Source organism: Panthera uncia, assembly GCF_023721935.1.
Source record: "Panthera uncia isolate 11264 chromosome B3 unlocalized genomic scaffold, Puncia_PCG_1.0 HiC_scaffold_1, whole genome shotgun sequence".
Lineage (NCBI taxonomy): Eukaryota > Metazoa > Chordata > Mammalia > Carnivora > Felidae > Panthera > Panthera uncia.
Window position 1 is genome coordinate 94,625,991 of NW_026057582.1, and position 14,851 is coordinate 94,640,841.

Sequence of the window (14,851 nt, forward strand, 5' to 3'; positions counted from 1 at the left end):
TCACTCCCTTACTCTGGCTAATTGCAGGCACTAAGGAGATGAACTATCCTAAATAGTTGTATCATTTTCACCCATTTCATGCAGTTATTACAGGGCCATTTGCTTTTGAGTAGAATCAGATCTGGGTGGAGAACCCTACCCTGCCATTTTCTTGTCAGGCAAATAAGTAACCCTTGTAAGTTTTAGTTTCCTTATCTGTGTAATGGGGTAAAAACTACCTTATTGAGTGTTTGCAAGATCCGTATGGGATGCTCTAGTAGACTACCATGTGTGGAGCCCCTCACATTATACCTCTTCTCTGTAAACGGTAGTTGGGTTTTACAGGATCACACGAATGGCACCAGAGTGTTCATATCCTCCCTTGGTTAAAGTTTGACTTTCTTAGTCTACTAGTGCACACTTAAAAAAACAAAACAACAACAACAAAAAACCTTTCTAAATAAGAGAAGCCCGCAGAGCTATTCCCTGGATGTAAGAATAAACTGTGACAAAAATAAAACTTTGACTTGAGATTACCATGAGCATGTTTCCATTCAGTGTGAAGTAAAGATGTGGTTTGGAAATGACTCCATTTGCAACCTCAATCGTAATTAGCCACCTATACAACTTGGATTCCAAAGTAAATTATTTTGGGGTGGTGGGGCATAATTTGTCTAATCTTACCATTTTAATAGTCAACACTTTCATATCCATTTTAACTAATCCTAATGGCAAATACACACTCTCAACTTGTGTGCAGCCAACTACTCATCCTCTTCCCAACTCTGCACATACTAAGTTGTTTTCCTTCGTCACACATCTCCGGAGTTTTTGTTGGTGTTTTCAGTGTCTTACTGGCTTTAGTGACCTATTGCTTACACATAATGTATATAAGTTTAAGTTACACAACATGATTTGATACACATATATATTATGAAAACCTTATTACCACAATAAGGTTAGTTGATACTTTCCTCTTCTCATATAATTATGATTTTGTGTGTGATTTTGTATGCATTTGTGTGTTTGTGTGGTGATAGTGTTTAAGATCTACTCTCACTTTCAATATAAAATGAAGTAGTTAGTCACCTGAACTTACTCTAGTTGGAAGTTGATACTTTTGACCAATATTTCCCCATTTTCCTGACCCCTAACCCCCAACAACTACCATTCTCTGTTTCTATGAGGTCCACTTGATTAGTTTCCATATATAAGTGATCTACTCTAGTTTTGTATATTCTATAGCAAGCAAAGGAAATGATGCATTTATTTTAAATTATCCTTAGAGATGGGTAAATTACAAAATTATAAAAAAGCTCAAAAGTGTGTGTGTGTGTGTGTGTGTATGTATGTATGCATTCTTTGCCTAAATATATGGATAAGCAAAATTCCACAATTGAGTGAATGCCTGCTTTCTGACTGCCCCCAGATCTTCTGTGCTTCCCTTTGCTTTACCCCTGAGGTTTTGTTGCAGCCAACAGCCACTAAACAATGTCCTGGAGCATTCTGGGGCACTCCAGACAAAGGAGCATGGCTCAGCAGAGGGATACTAGTCTTTGCCAAGTCCTGCCCACTTACCCAACACCTGGCCATGTGTCCTTGGGTGCTTTGGTGCTATTCTGCCACCCTCCCCCTGCCCCCCAACAAGTTTACTCTGGAAGCCTTCCCCTCTGAATCATTTGTCCTCCATAAATTGACCTGTTAGCTAAGAGTTGCTGCAGTCACTGAGCTTTGTCTGAGAAAACCTGCCTTTAATCTCTTCATAATGAAGGATGAATACATAAATGAACATGGGGATGTTTTTATCACTGGGATCAGGGAAATGGCACACAAGTGTTAAAAGCAAGTTTAGAAAGTACATTTGAATCCTGATTTTGATACTGTGTGACCTCTGTAAGCCTTCATTTCCCTAATAATAAAACAGAGGGGAAAATGAGGTTATTGGAAGTATTAAATTGGTTAATGTCTGCAAGTGACTAGCATAAGAACTAGTTTTACAAATGGGTAATGTTACTGCTGTAACATAATAGGTGTTACTGAATACCTCCTACCCTGCATCCTCCTCACTCCAAACATATGAGATAATGTTCCTTATACAAGTAAGTACTATAGCAGAATAAATTCAACCTCAAAATGTCAAGAATTTGGGGGGAAAGTGAGATGGCATGGAAATTACAAACTCCTTTCCTATTCTTCATTTATTCCTCTTTGTGTCTTCTTGACTTGTGTTTCTATAATCAAACTTGAGGAACAGTCTTACACTCCTGTTTTTTGTCTAAATAATAGCATCAAGCTCATATCTCATAATGCTAAGCATTTTGCTGGATTAAGGAATATTATTTTCTACACTGACAACTTTAATGAAGAGATCATATAAATAAATGTATGGATCATTATATGACCAATGGAATGGGAAACACAGATTGAAAGCTAATCAGCTAATGCTTTTTAGATATTACTCCTTAAAAATACGATATTTGAGCAAATACTCTGATATATTATTTCACTATAAATATGGTTTATTTCAAGTGTGTGGTTTGACTTTCAGTGTTACTTTCAAATGTCTATGTGTGTTTGAGTGTGAATTGATTACACTCTGAGTCCATCCCAATTTTTTGGCAGAGCATGTGTCTGATGGATTCTCTTAGTTCCATTGGAGACTTGAGCAAACTTATCTGCCTCAAGACGCAAGGAAACCTGTAAGATGCTGACTGCTCCTTTTCAGTGTTTCAGCATTCGTCAGGTAACTGGCTGCAAAAAAGAATACTGCATTATTAAAGAGAGGAGAGGAATGGATTGAAGCATGGTTTTTAGTATCTTTTTTTTTTCTTCTCCAGACATAAAATGGAATCACAGAGGAGAGCTTCTGCTCTAATTAATTTTTCCCTTGGTTAGAATATCAGCCTTCTCATCTCTGCTGCCCTCATCAGAACCACCTGAAGGTAATAACTAATAAGGGTTCATCTGCCATCTTTTGTACATGACAAAATTCTGACTGCCTAGAAATCATAGGTAGTAAGTTTTCACGGTCTGAAAAAAGTCATAACAAAGCCTTTTGTATCGTTGTTTCCATCATAGGATTTTTCATCTTACTTTATGAAAGTCAGAAGGCTGTTTTTACTGTCCTAATTCTAAATTGACACAGAAGGTAGGTTATGTTTTTTTTTTAAATGAAATTTATTGTCAAGTTGCTTTCCATACAACACCCAGTGCTCATCCCAACAGGTGCCCTCCTCAGTACCCATCACCCACCCTCCCCTCCCTCCCACCCCCCATCAACCCTCAGTTTGTTCTCAGTTTTTAAGAGTCTCTTATGGTTTGGCTTCTCCTCTCTCTCTAACCTTTTTCTTTCCTTCCTCTCCCCCATGGTCTTCTGTTAAGTTTGTCAGGATCCACATAAGAGTGAAACCATATGGTGTCTGTCTTTCTCTGTGTGACTTATTTCACTTAGCATAACACTTTCCAGCTCCATCCATGGTGCTACAAAAGGCCATATTGCATTCTTTCTCCTTACCACATTCCATTGTGTATATAAACCACAATTTCTTTATGCATTCATCAGTTGATAGACATTTAGGCCCTTTCAATAATTTGGCTATTGTTGAAAGTGCTGCTATAAACATTGGGGTACAAGTGCCCCTATGCATCAGCACTCCTGTATCCCTTGGGTAAATTCCTAGCAGTGTTATTCTGGGTCATAGGGTAGATCTATTTTTAATTTTTTGAGGAATCTCCACACTGTTTCCCAGAGTGGCTGCACCAGTTTATGTCTTAATGACTTTACAGAAGGGTTCTGGCATTGAGAGAATGCTTTTTGAAACACAAATTAGATGTACCAGCAGGGGGCGAGCATTAGCCATGAGAAAGGCTCAGTGTTAACCACCATTTATAGAGGTTAATACTCCCCTTTTATGCACTCACATGCTTGTGCTTAATTGTTTGGGGGATTTTAAAAGCTTTAACATTTAAATTATATGACCTCTGTTACAAGAAGACTCTCAACTGCTGTTTTTATAGTTTACCAAATTATACCCAGACTTTTGTGATTAAAAAAAAAAAATGCTTTCTGTTTTGGTGAAGATAGTTTGGAATTGCAGGATGTATCAAGCTTTGAGTTAAATCAAACATTTCTAGGTTTAAACCTCTGAGAGCTGTGTGACCTGAAGCAAATACTGTGACTTGTCTGAATTTCAGTTTCCTCATAAGAGAAATGGGGATGATAAGGTTATTTACCTCCTGTGTGGAAATAGATATATGAGATAAAATATGTAAAGGATTTAGCTCTATCTGCCATTTGGTAAAGTCTTGGTAAGTATTATATATCACCAGCAATGAGTACAGATTCTGGGAAAGAGTAGACCCACAAAAATAGGAATAATACCCATTGGAGAAGCCCTGCTAAGAGTAGATTTGGAAAGGCTTATGACAGGATGAGTCGGCAGAACTGAAGGGCGGACAAAATGCTCAAGGAAGTCTGATGTATGTTTCAGCTAGCAGAGGTGAATCCACACAAGAGTACCTAGCCAATGACTAAAGTTCACGGTTCACAAACCTAAAATAACTAAGAAATTGTCAGGGGAATTGAGTGCTACACATGGAAATGGAAATAAAACAGCCCGGATGGTTTTATATCCAGAAACATAATTTACAGTTAAGCAATCGTATCAGGACAGAGGGATTTTCTGCATCTATTTCAACACCCTAGCCCTTTCTGGCAGGATCCAGGGAAGAACATATCTTTTGGAGTTTGGCAAATCACAAACAGGCCCATCTGTTGTGGAAGGAAATAGTCTTTACCCATTGCTCTTTTATAGTTTGGAGTCTTGACAGATGAAAAGATGTGAGCTTGGGAATCAAAAATGGGTTACAATTGCAGGAAATAAAATCAGAAAGGACCAACATGTTTATGGAGTAGAATGAGCACTGAGAGGTCTCCCAGGAAAGGCTGTATCTACCTCTTTATACTGAACTATGTATTCAGGGGACAGCTAAATCAAACAGCTTGATAAAACGAGTTTGGCAACAAATTGACAATTTTGCAGGGATGTTCATCTCCTTGCTGAAAAGAGAAGTTGAAAAGGATTGATCTGTCTCCCTAAATCCTAAACACTCTGTGGATGTAGTATTTTAAGTCTAAGAATTATATTTAGTGCCACACGATATTTTTACAGTTATTTTACAGAGCTATCCCTATGGTATCCATGAAAAGTAGATAAAAATGATCTTTCTTCAAATAATTGGTATTATCCCATATTTCTCTACACTCTGAGGTATGCAATGATCTCACTCAGGCAAAATAAATTCTGAAGTGATGCTTAGGTATTATTCTGGGGTATTTAAATACACATCTAAATAAAACAGGCCTGAGTACTTCCCTGACCTAGACATCTATTAAATTAAAGGCTTGGCTTACATTATTGAAACGTCATATATATGAAATACATATTCATATATACGTGAAATGTCATATTTTTCTAAAACTCTCTTTGAGAAATAAACTCTTATCCAGGGTCAGCACCAGGTGACGATTTGACAAGCAGGAAGCAAATTTACAGCCCTTTGGGTCCTCAGAGGCTGTGACAGCGGCCAGTATCACTGAAGGTAGATGGGAGCTCAGCTTAAAGCCATGTTAGGTTGTCATCCACAATCCTACGTGTATGTCACATGCTAAGGTGATTTCTGCATTTCCATACTCTCTGTGAAGGTAGAGGCTTAGCAAGACTTTCCCCCCAAAGGTGGAGGTACATTTTTCTTTTGCAGTACTGTTGTCATAATAGAGATTGTCATCAAGATCTCTCATGTGAAGTTAAGTAGTGCACCAGGATCCTCCAAAGTCACGTCTCATAGTATTTATAAGTGGTCTGTGACATTCTTAAGGCTGAAATAGTTTGGGCTATGGTCAGCTTCCATTTGCACGTCTGTTAGGCAAGAAAATGTGATTGTGCAAGAAAGGAATGGTAATGATCTATATTTTTCTCTTTGTGCTAATAAACACTAAATTTTGATTTATAAAGGTATAGAGCTATTGGCACATCATATTCACACAGGCCAAATAAACTTATTCTTTTGCAACTTGATCATTAGGCATAAGATGACTTTAACTATGTTTTATTATATAAAAATCTTAAACCTAGTAAGTGGGAAGATTATAATGAACTCCCATGTGTCTATCAACTGGCTTCAGTGATGATTAACCCAAGACCAGTCTTTCATCTATACCCCATCCACTTCTCCTCAGCCTAATTTGAAGCAAATCTCAGATATTTTATCATTTCGTCCTTAAATATTTCAGGATGCATCTTTAAAATATTTAAACACTTTTAACATAGCCTTCCATAACATTGCTTCTCTAACATTATTAAATCAACTTTTGGATGTTTAAATTCTCAATTATCTCAAAGATTTTGTCTTTCCTCCTCTTTCCCCTCTTCCTCTTCCTTCCTCCTTCTTTCTCTCCTTCTCTCCCCTACTAATTAGATTCTGAATAAAATCTAAATATTGAATTTATTTGTCTTTTAAATGTGCTTCAATCTATATTTCCTTCCTTTATTTTTTCTGCTTTTTATTTTTTCTTTCAAAGTTTACTGCTTAAAGAAACTGTTTTAGAAGGAGTTTTACAGAGTTCTCACATTCTGGATTCTGTTGATTAGATCCCTGTGGCATACTTAACACATTCTATGATTTATATTTTACGTAAATCAGTAGTTGATCTACTGGCTTGATTAGGCTCAGGTTCAAGCATCTTTGATAGGATTATTTCATAAGTAGCTGCATATACCTTTCCATAAAAGACACATTATATTTTTCTCTTTTAAAATGTTAACAACTGATGTTCAATATGACCAATTTTTATGCCATATCCCCATTCATTTGGATTATCTGAAGTTCTGTTTATAGTGTACTTCTCAAGGTGAGAACACAAGAATATTGTTTGATTTTTGTATGTTTAAAGAACTTTGTACATCAGAAAAACACAGGCGCCTGGGTGGCTCAGTCGTTGAAGTGTCCGACTTTGGCTCATGTCGTGATCTCACAGTTTGTGAGTTCGAGCCCCACATCGGGCTCTGTGTTGACAGCTTAGAGCCTGGAGCCTGCTTCAGATTCTGTGTCTCCCTCTCTCTCTGCTCCTCTCCTGCTCATGCTCTCTGTCTCCTTAAAAAAAATTTTTTTTAAAAATCAGTATTGCACTAGTTTCAGGTGTACAATATAGTGATTCAGTAGTTGTATACATTTTACTTACATCATCCATTTCCCCCCACCCACCTCCCCTCTGGTAAATATCAATTTGTTTTCTGTATTTAAGAGTCTGGTTTTTTTCTTTGTTTTGTTTATTTTCTTTGTTTCTTAAATTCCATAGATGAGAGACATCCTGTGGTATTTGTCTTTATCTCAGTTATTGCACATAGTATTGTACCCTCTAGATCCATCCATGTTGTTGCAAATGGCAAGATTTAATTCTTTTTTATGGCTGAGTAATATTCCATTTATCTACCTCTTAGTTATCCATTTGCCTAACAGTAGACACTTGGGTTGCTTCCATAATTTGACTATTATAAATAATGCCATAATAAACATAGGGGTGCATACATTTTTTGAAAGGGTATATTCATATTCTTTGGGTAAAAACCCAGTGGTGGAATTACTGGACCATACGTTCTATTTTTAAATTTTTGAGTGATCTGTTTTCCACAGTGGCTATATCAGCTTCTACCAACCGTGTGCGAAGGTTCCTTTTTTTCTACTTCCTTGCCAACAATTGTTATTTCTTGTGTTTTGATTTTAGCCTTTCTGAAAAATGAGGTGATGTCTAATTGTGATTGTTATTTGCATTTCCCTGATGATTAGTGATATTGAGCATCTTTTCATAAGCCTATTGGCTATCTGTATGTCTTCTTTGGAGAAATGTCTATTCAAGTCTTCTGCCCATTTTTAATTATTGTGTGTGTGTGTGTGTGTGTGTGTGTGTGTGTGTGTGTGTTGAGTTGTATAAGTTCTTTATATATTTTGGATATCAACCCATTATTGGATACATCATTTACAAATTATTTTCTCTCATTTGGTAGGTTGTCTTTTGGTTGATGGTTTTCCTTGCTACGCAAAAGGTTGTTATTTTGGTGTAGTGCTAACAGTTTAATTTTGCTTTTGTTTCCCTTGCCTCAGGAGCCATATCTAGAAAAATGTTTCTATGGCTTATGTCAAAAAGATTACTACCTGTATTTTCTTCTGGGAGTTTTATGATTTCAGGTCTAAAATTTAGATCTTTAATCACATTTTGAGTTTATTTTCTGTGTACTGTAAGAAGGTAGTTCAATTTCATTCTTTTACATGTAGCTCTTCAGTTTTCCCATAATTTGTTGAAGAGACTTTTTCCAATTGTATATTCTTGCCTCCTTTGTCATAGATTAACTGACCATGCAAGTGTGGCTGTATTTCTGGGTTCTCGGTTCTGGTGATCTGTGTGTCTGTTTTTGTGCCTGTACCCCACTGTTTTGATTACTACAGCTTTGTAGTATAATGTTGAATTCTGGGATTGTGTTAGCTCAAGTTTTATCTTTTTCAAGGTTGCTTTGGCTCTTCAGGGTCTCTGTAGTTCCCACAAATCTTAGGATTATTCCAGTTCTCTGAAAAAAGGTGTGTTTTTTTTTTTCCTTTCTTCCTTATAAGTAACTTGGTCTTTTGTTCTGGATGTGAAATCATTAGCAGAACACTGCTGGTATTGATTTTTATGGATTAACTTTTCCAGGTATGCAATGTGTCTTCTGAAACAACACATTTCAATTTTTTTTTGTTTTAAATTTGAAGAAATTTTCCTTCATTTAAAGTTTTCCTTTTTCCCCCCTGTTCAGATCCTTCTATTACATGCCTGTTACATTTTCTTTGCCTAGCTTTTATAGCTGTAATTTTTTCTTGAATTACTTTTACTATTTTAAATATTTTTAATTAAAAAAAATTACTCATTTTGCTTGTAGTTCTCAAAGTATTATCAGTTGTGTTTATGCATATTGTGTTCTTTCATTTCTAAAATAATTTTTGTTTTCTCTTACTTTTATAACCTTCTTTATTGGTTTTCTTAAAAAAATTTTTTTAATGTTGGTTTATTTTTGAGAGAGAGACACAGAGCACAAGCAGGGGAGGGGCAGAGACTGAGAAGGAGACACAATCTGAAACAGTCTCCAGGCTCTGAGCTGTCAGCACAGAGCCCAATGTCTGCGCTTACTCTTGGGAACAGTGAGATCATGACTTGAGCCAAAGTTGCATGCTTAACCAACTGAACCACCCAGGCACCCTGTGGTTTTTCTAATTGTAACTTACATTACTCTTTCATAGCTTATATCAGTATCTTAAATTGTAGCTCTTTTGAAATACTACCTTTTTTATTTTTTAAATTTTTATTTATTTTTAGGTTACTTCTTTTTAAAATCTGTTTTGTGGGGTTTTATGTCATGTTTTTACTTTCTAGGGGGATATTTTTGTTTTTGAAAATTTGCATATGGGAGCTGTATTTTTCTACTCACTTTTTCACAAAATTAGTTTGTAAGAACATTGATTTTTTGCAGTCATTGTGAGCTGAAGTATGTAGTTGCTGATCTCAAATGACTGACTGTGTTTTTAAGTGAGTGCCTTTGTTTTTGGGTTCTCCTGTTCTCAAGTCATTTATATATCTTATTGCTTCCTTCTATTTCTTCTCCTACAAAAGTTGAAAGTAGGAGGGTCTTGTAGCTGTTTATATTTGGGGACGAAAATGTCTTATCAACTATTTTTCATTATTGGCTGTTTCTGGGATTTTGATTTTGGTATTCAGTTACTGTCTAGTTTTAAATGGTATTCCCTTGAACTAGTCTTGGAGGACAGCTCATCCTAAAGATTAAGGTGCCGGTACGAAGGAAAGGAGAAGCATAAATTATGTTAAATTCTATTGCTCTATCAAGTATTTGTCTTTCTGTTTGGCACAAGCCAGTTTGTTGAAATTGGTTTGGTGGTTCCATGTAGATAGTAATGAACAGTGTCAATTGTGATGAGTTACTTAAAGAAAAGTTATCCTTAGATCAGTAGATTCTAGAAAGCCTTTGTTCTTAAATAGGTAGCTTCATTTTTTTTCCTTTGACCTCTGTGTCTCAGTATATTTTGCTTATTTAACTTGGAGAATTTCTGAGAACCAATGAACATGACTGGGTTTTGATTCATACATGCATTCTGTGCACAATGGGGACTAACCCTGATGGTAAAATGGGATTGTTTTCATGGCTTTGGAAACTTGGCTTTGGGTACTAAAAGAAAAAGTATCCTTACACTCTGGGCCAGAGGGGAATGTGGCCCAACTCCTTGTATATTAGAGCATTCTTTAGAGAGTAGTTAAGAGACTATATGATACATTAGAAAAGCTAATTTCTCCAGGCAGTCCCAGTGGGTTTTGACTTTTGCTGTGAGAACTAGTTCCTCAGTTTTAAGATTCAGCTCATAGTTGCCTTTAGTGAATTAAGCAGGGGCCCCTGATATTGGAAGGCTTCTATCAGTCTAAGAGTATGGCACTGGTAAGGACAGTGGAAACTTGTAAGATATCATATACTTCTCCGGATAAGGGAGAACTTAAGGAAAATAGTGTGAGGAAGCAGAGACGCTCAGGACATGGAGTGACCAAGGAAAGAGGGTTTCAGTATAATCACTGAAACTCTGGGAGGAGCTTTTGGAATCAAAGCCTATCAACTAACAATAGCTTGTGGAAGCCACCGATACCAAGAAGTATCAGAAACAATGTTGGGCTAAGGAAAGATCTTAAGTCCTAAGGTCTAATAAAGTTCCCATATTTGGGGTTCTCTATAAGAAAAGTGGAGTTAGTCTTGTTTTTATGTATCCTCTTGGGAAAAGATCCGATTTTCTTATCTCTTTGAGCTTTATAGCAAGAATCAAAAGCTGATGTCCAGTAAGCAAAGAACCCATGGTATTACTGCATTTCATTTTTACATGAAGATGGTTTTAAACATCACAAGTATTGCCTAAGTTTCCAGATTTCTAGTCTGTTTTGAAAAACAAGCAGATTTCTTTGGTGCTACTGTCATTAGGCAGCTATTCCTTTCATACAGGCCCTATCCTTTGTGGTGTACTATAGTCCCTACATCTTTGAATTTTACCACACTCAACTGACTCAAACCATTGACACGACCTGGTTCATTAGATCATTAGATCCATGTTAGATCATTAGGGCCATTTGTGATTCCAACTTGTGTCTTTCAAGAGAAAGAGAAAAATTATATTCTGAATACTTGAATTGAGTTTGCCATCCAGAAACTCTGGAGTTCTAGAGATCTCAGACTCACAGATTATAGTAGAAGGCATAGTCCCCGGAAAATGACCGTAGGCTGAAAAAGAAGTGAAGAAGAGTCAGAGCAGAATGTCATTGGACATAAGCCTAAGAGAGACAAGAGTGAGGATGGAAAGCGCCTGAGAAATGTGAGGCACCTGAGTACAGCCCCCATTCATTCTTTTAAGGAGCTTGAGTTGGAGACAGTTCCAACATTCTCTTCTCTATCTCAAGCAAGAACTTGATAAATTATTTCTGAATGTTAATACGTAATTCAACATAATACCCCAAAGATAGCAATGTTTTTAAAATAAAAATTGTGGTAAAAAAAACCCATAACATAAAATAGGTCTTTTTAATAATTTTTAAGTATATAGTTCAGGAGTGATAAGTATATTCATATTGTCTAACAGGTACGTAGAACTTTATCTCATGAAACTAAAACTCTATTCCCATTGAACGACTTCTCACTTTTCTTTCCCCAGTCTCAGACAATGACCATTCTAATACTTTACAATTCTATAAAGTAATTTGACTACTTTATGTACCTCATATAAGTGGCATCACACAGTATTTGTCTTTTTGTGACTACTTTATTTCACTTAGCATAATGTTCCATAGCTTTATCTGTGTTGTGACATGTGACAGGATTTCCTTTTTTAGGTTGGATGATAATCTATTGTTTGTATCTACTATGTTTTCTTCATCTGTTTATCCATTGATGGACTTTTGGTTTGCTTCTATCTCACGGTTATTATGAATAATGCTGCAGTGAACATGGGTACACAAATACCTCTTTGAGATCTTGCTTTCAATTCATCTGGGTTTATATCCAGAAGTGGGATTGCTGGGTTATATGGTAATTCTATTTTTAATTTGTTGAGGAAACTCCCTACTGTTGGTGACGAAACTGCATGGTGGCTGCACCATTTTATATTCCCACCAACAGTGCAGAAGAGTTACGATTTCTCCATATCTTTGTTCATATTTGTTCTTTATTTAATTTTTGGATAGTGGCCATCCTAATAAATGGGAGGTGATATCTCATTGTGGTTGTGATTTCCGTTTCTCTAATGATTAGTGACCTTGAGTATATTTTCATAGGCTTGCTATTTGTATATGTCTCATATATTTGCCATTTTTATATGTTGGCCACTTGTATATCTTCTTGGAGTATTCAAGTCTTTTCCCATTTTTTAAAAAATGTATTTATTTGACAGAAAGAGCTGGGGAAGAGTGGAGACAGGGAGAAAGAGAGGGAGAGGGAGGGAGAGAGAGAGAGAAAGAATATATCCCAAGCAGGCCCCACACTGTCAGTGCAGAGCCCGAAGCGGGGCTCAAACTCATGAAACATGAATTCATGACCTGAGCCAAAATTTAGAGTCAGATGCTTAATCGATGGAGCCACCCAGGCACTACATCCTTTGCCCATTTTTAAATTGGGTTATTTGTTTTGGGTTGCTGAGTTGTTAAAAGTTCCTTACAGATTCTGAATATTAACCTTTTATCGGATAAAGACCTATAGAACAATGGAATAGAATACAGAGCTCAGAAATAACTTCCTGAATCTGGTCAGATGATCTTTGACAACAGTGCCAAGATCACACAGTGGAGAAACAATAGTCTTCGACAAATGGTGTCAGGAAAACTAGATATCCACGTGCAAAAGAATGAACCTGGACCTTTACACCATATACAAAAATTAACTAAAAGTGGATTAAAGGCCTTAAGTGTGAAGACTAAAATTATATAAATCCTAGAAGAAAACATGGGGGGAAAGCTTCAAGACGTTGGATTTGGCAATGCCTTCTTGGATATGACATCTTAAAGCACAGGCAACAAAAGCAAAAATAGGCCAATGAAACTACATCAAACTTAAAAATTTCACATCAGAGGAAACAATCAATGGTGAAAAGGCAACATACAGAATGGGAGAAAGTATTTACGGGAAGCTGTATTTTTAATTTAGTATAGGATGATCTATTAGTGCCAAAAAAAGTGTCTACTGGCTGTTGAAATTATAGGTGTTAAGAGAACCATGTTTTTTAAGCAGAATACCTTTCCAGAATTGTTGAAAATGCTTATTTTGGGGGCGCCTGGATGGCTCAGTTGGTTAAGCATCCGACTTCAGCTCAGGTCATGATCTCACAGTCGGCGAGTTCGAGCCCCGTGTCAGGCTCTGGGCTGACAGCTCAGAGCCTGGAGCCTGCTTCTGATTCTGTGTCTCCCTCTCTCTCTGCCCCTCTCCTGCTCATGCTCTGTCTCTCTCTGTCTCAAAAATAAATAAAAACATGAAAAAAATTTAAAAATGCTTACTTTATTTCAAGGTATATGTTGGAAAGCTGGTAAATTCATCTGCAGGGGGAAACTTTGATGATCTCCCTTTTAATTTTTATATGATGCTGTAAGATACTACTTTCTTCTCCCACCTTCCAAAGGTACAGCATTTCCTCTTCCAAGCACCCTTAAATGAATGATAATGATGATGATAACAATAATGGCTGATACTCTGTCAAACTCTTTATATTTTTCAGGTATTTAATCTTTAAAACAAACACATAAATTTATAGGTGCTTTTCATTTTATATATGCCCCATAAATCAAAATTACCAACTGTATCTAAGTGCTATGATGTCTGAATTACCCTAAAAAGACTATGGTTTCATTGCTTTAACTTTCTCTTCCTCCAAGTGACATACTTGATTAATTTAAAACATAGCCTTGGTTAGTTACAGAGTCTTTCTCAGTAGAATAGCCAAAGTAACCAAAGAAGTGCTGAAGAATAAATAAAGGGCAAAGACATGGAAAGTGAAAACCTCTAAAGACAAAGTTAATATAGTTCACAGTTAAGCCAGAGCCAACACTTCTGATGATAGTTAACAGAGGGTCTTTCTCCCTGCCTCCAAACCAGAAATCAGGGTTTTGTTTTTGCTTTTTTTTGTTCCAGGCCTGCAGAGTGTGTAGATGTGTTCTCTGGAGAAAAACAACTAGGAAACTGAGCAGAATATGAATGTCATGTAAAAGAAAGATACAATGTCCAATTACATTAAATAAAATGCTCTAAGTGAATATATTTTTGATGAAAGTATTTTAGACCATTTCAATGAAATCTGTTCTTGACTTTATGGTTTGTATGCATCCTAGACCATTATTAATTTAGGTGGAAAACACTATTAGTATGAGTCATTAATCATTGCTTACAACAGAAACTGGGCAATTAAAATCACTTTAATCCAAAAATGGTTTTAAGACACCTGTTGGACAAAGCATATATCTTCATGAATTTTGAATCTATGAGTTTCTGGGCAATAATGATTCTCACCCAGTCATCATGGAGCTCCTATTGAGGTCATTTTCATTGTTCTTGGAATGATTATCATGTATTAAGTAACTCCTGAAATACTGGCAGGTAATATGATTCAAAATTATACTCAATTTTCACAAGAAAAGAAATCATTACTGTTCTTGGAAGGAAAATATAAGAATCATCGGTTTATTACTGTGTATATAAATGTTTTATCGGAGACATTTCTTCTAATATTCTGCAAGATCAAATTATGTATGAACTTTGTT

The 14,851-nt window shown here is 36.3% G+C and overlaps 1 long non-coding RNA gene across 1 annotated transcript; it reads left to right on the top strand.

Moving 5' to 3' along the window:
- The first annotated feature begins 2,820 nt into the window (after window positions 1-2,820).
- Window positions 2,821-14,459, top strand: LOC125909026 (uncharacterized). The gene is made up of 3 exons (XR_007453523.1): window positions 2,821-2,921; window positions 3,058-3,127; window positions 14,226-14,459. It is a non-coding gene; the product is annotated as an uncharacterized LOC125909026 (long non-coding RNA).
- The last annotated feature ends 392 nt before the right edge of the window (window positions 14,460-14,851 follow it).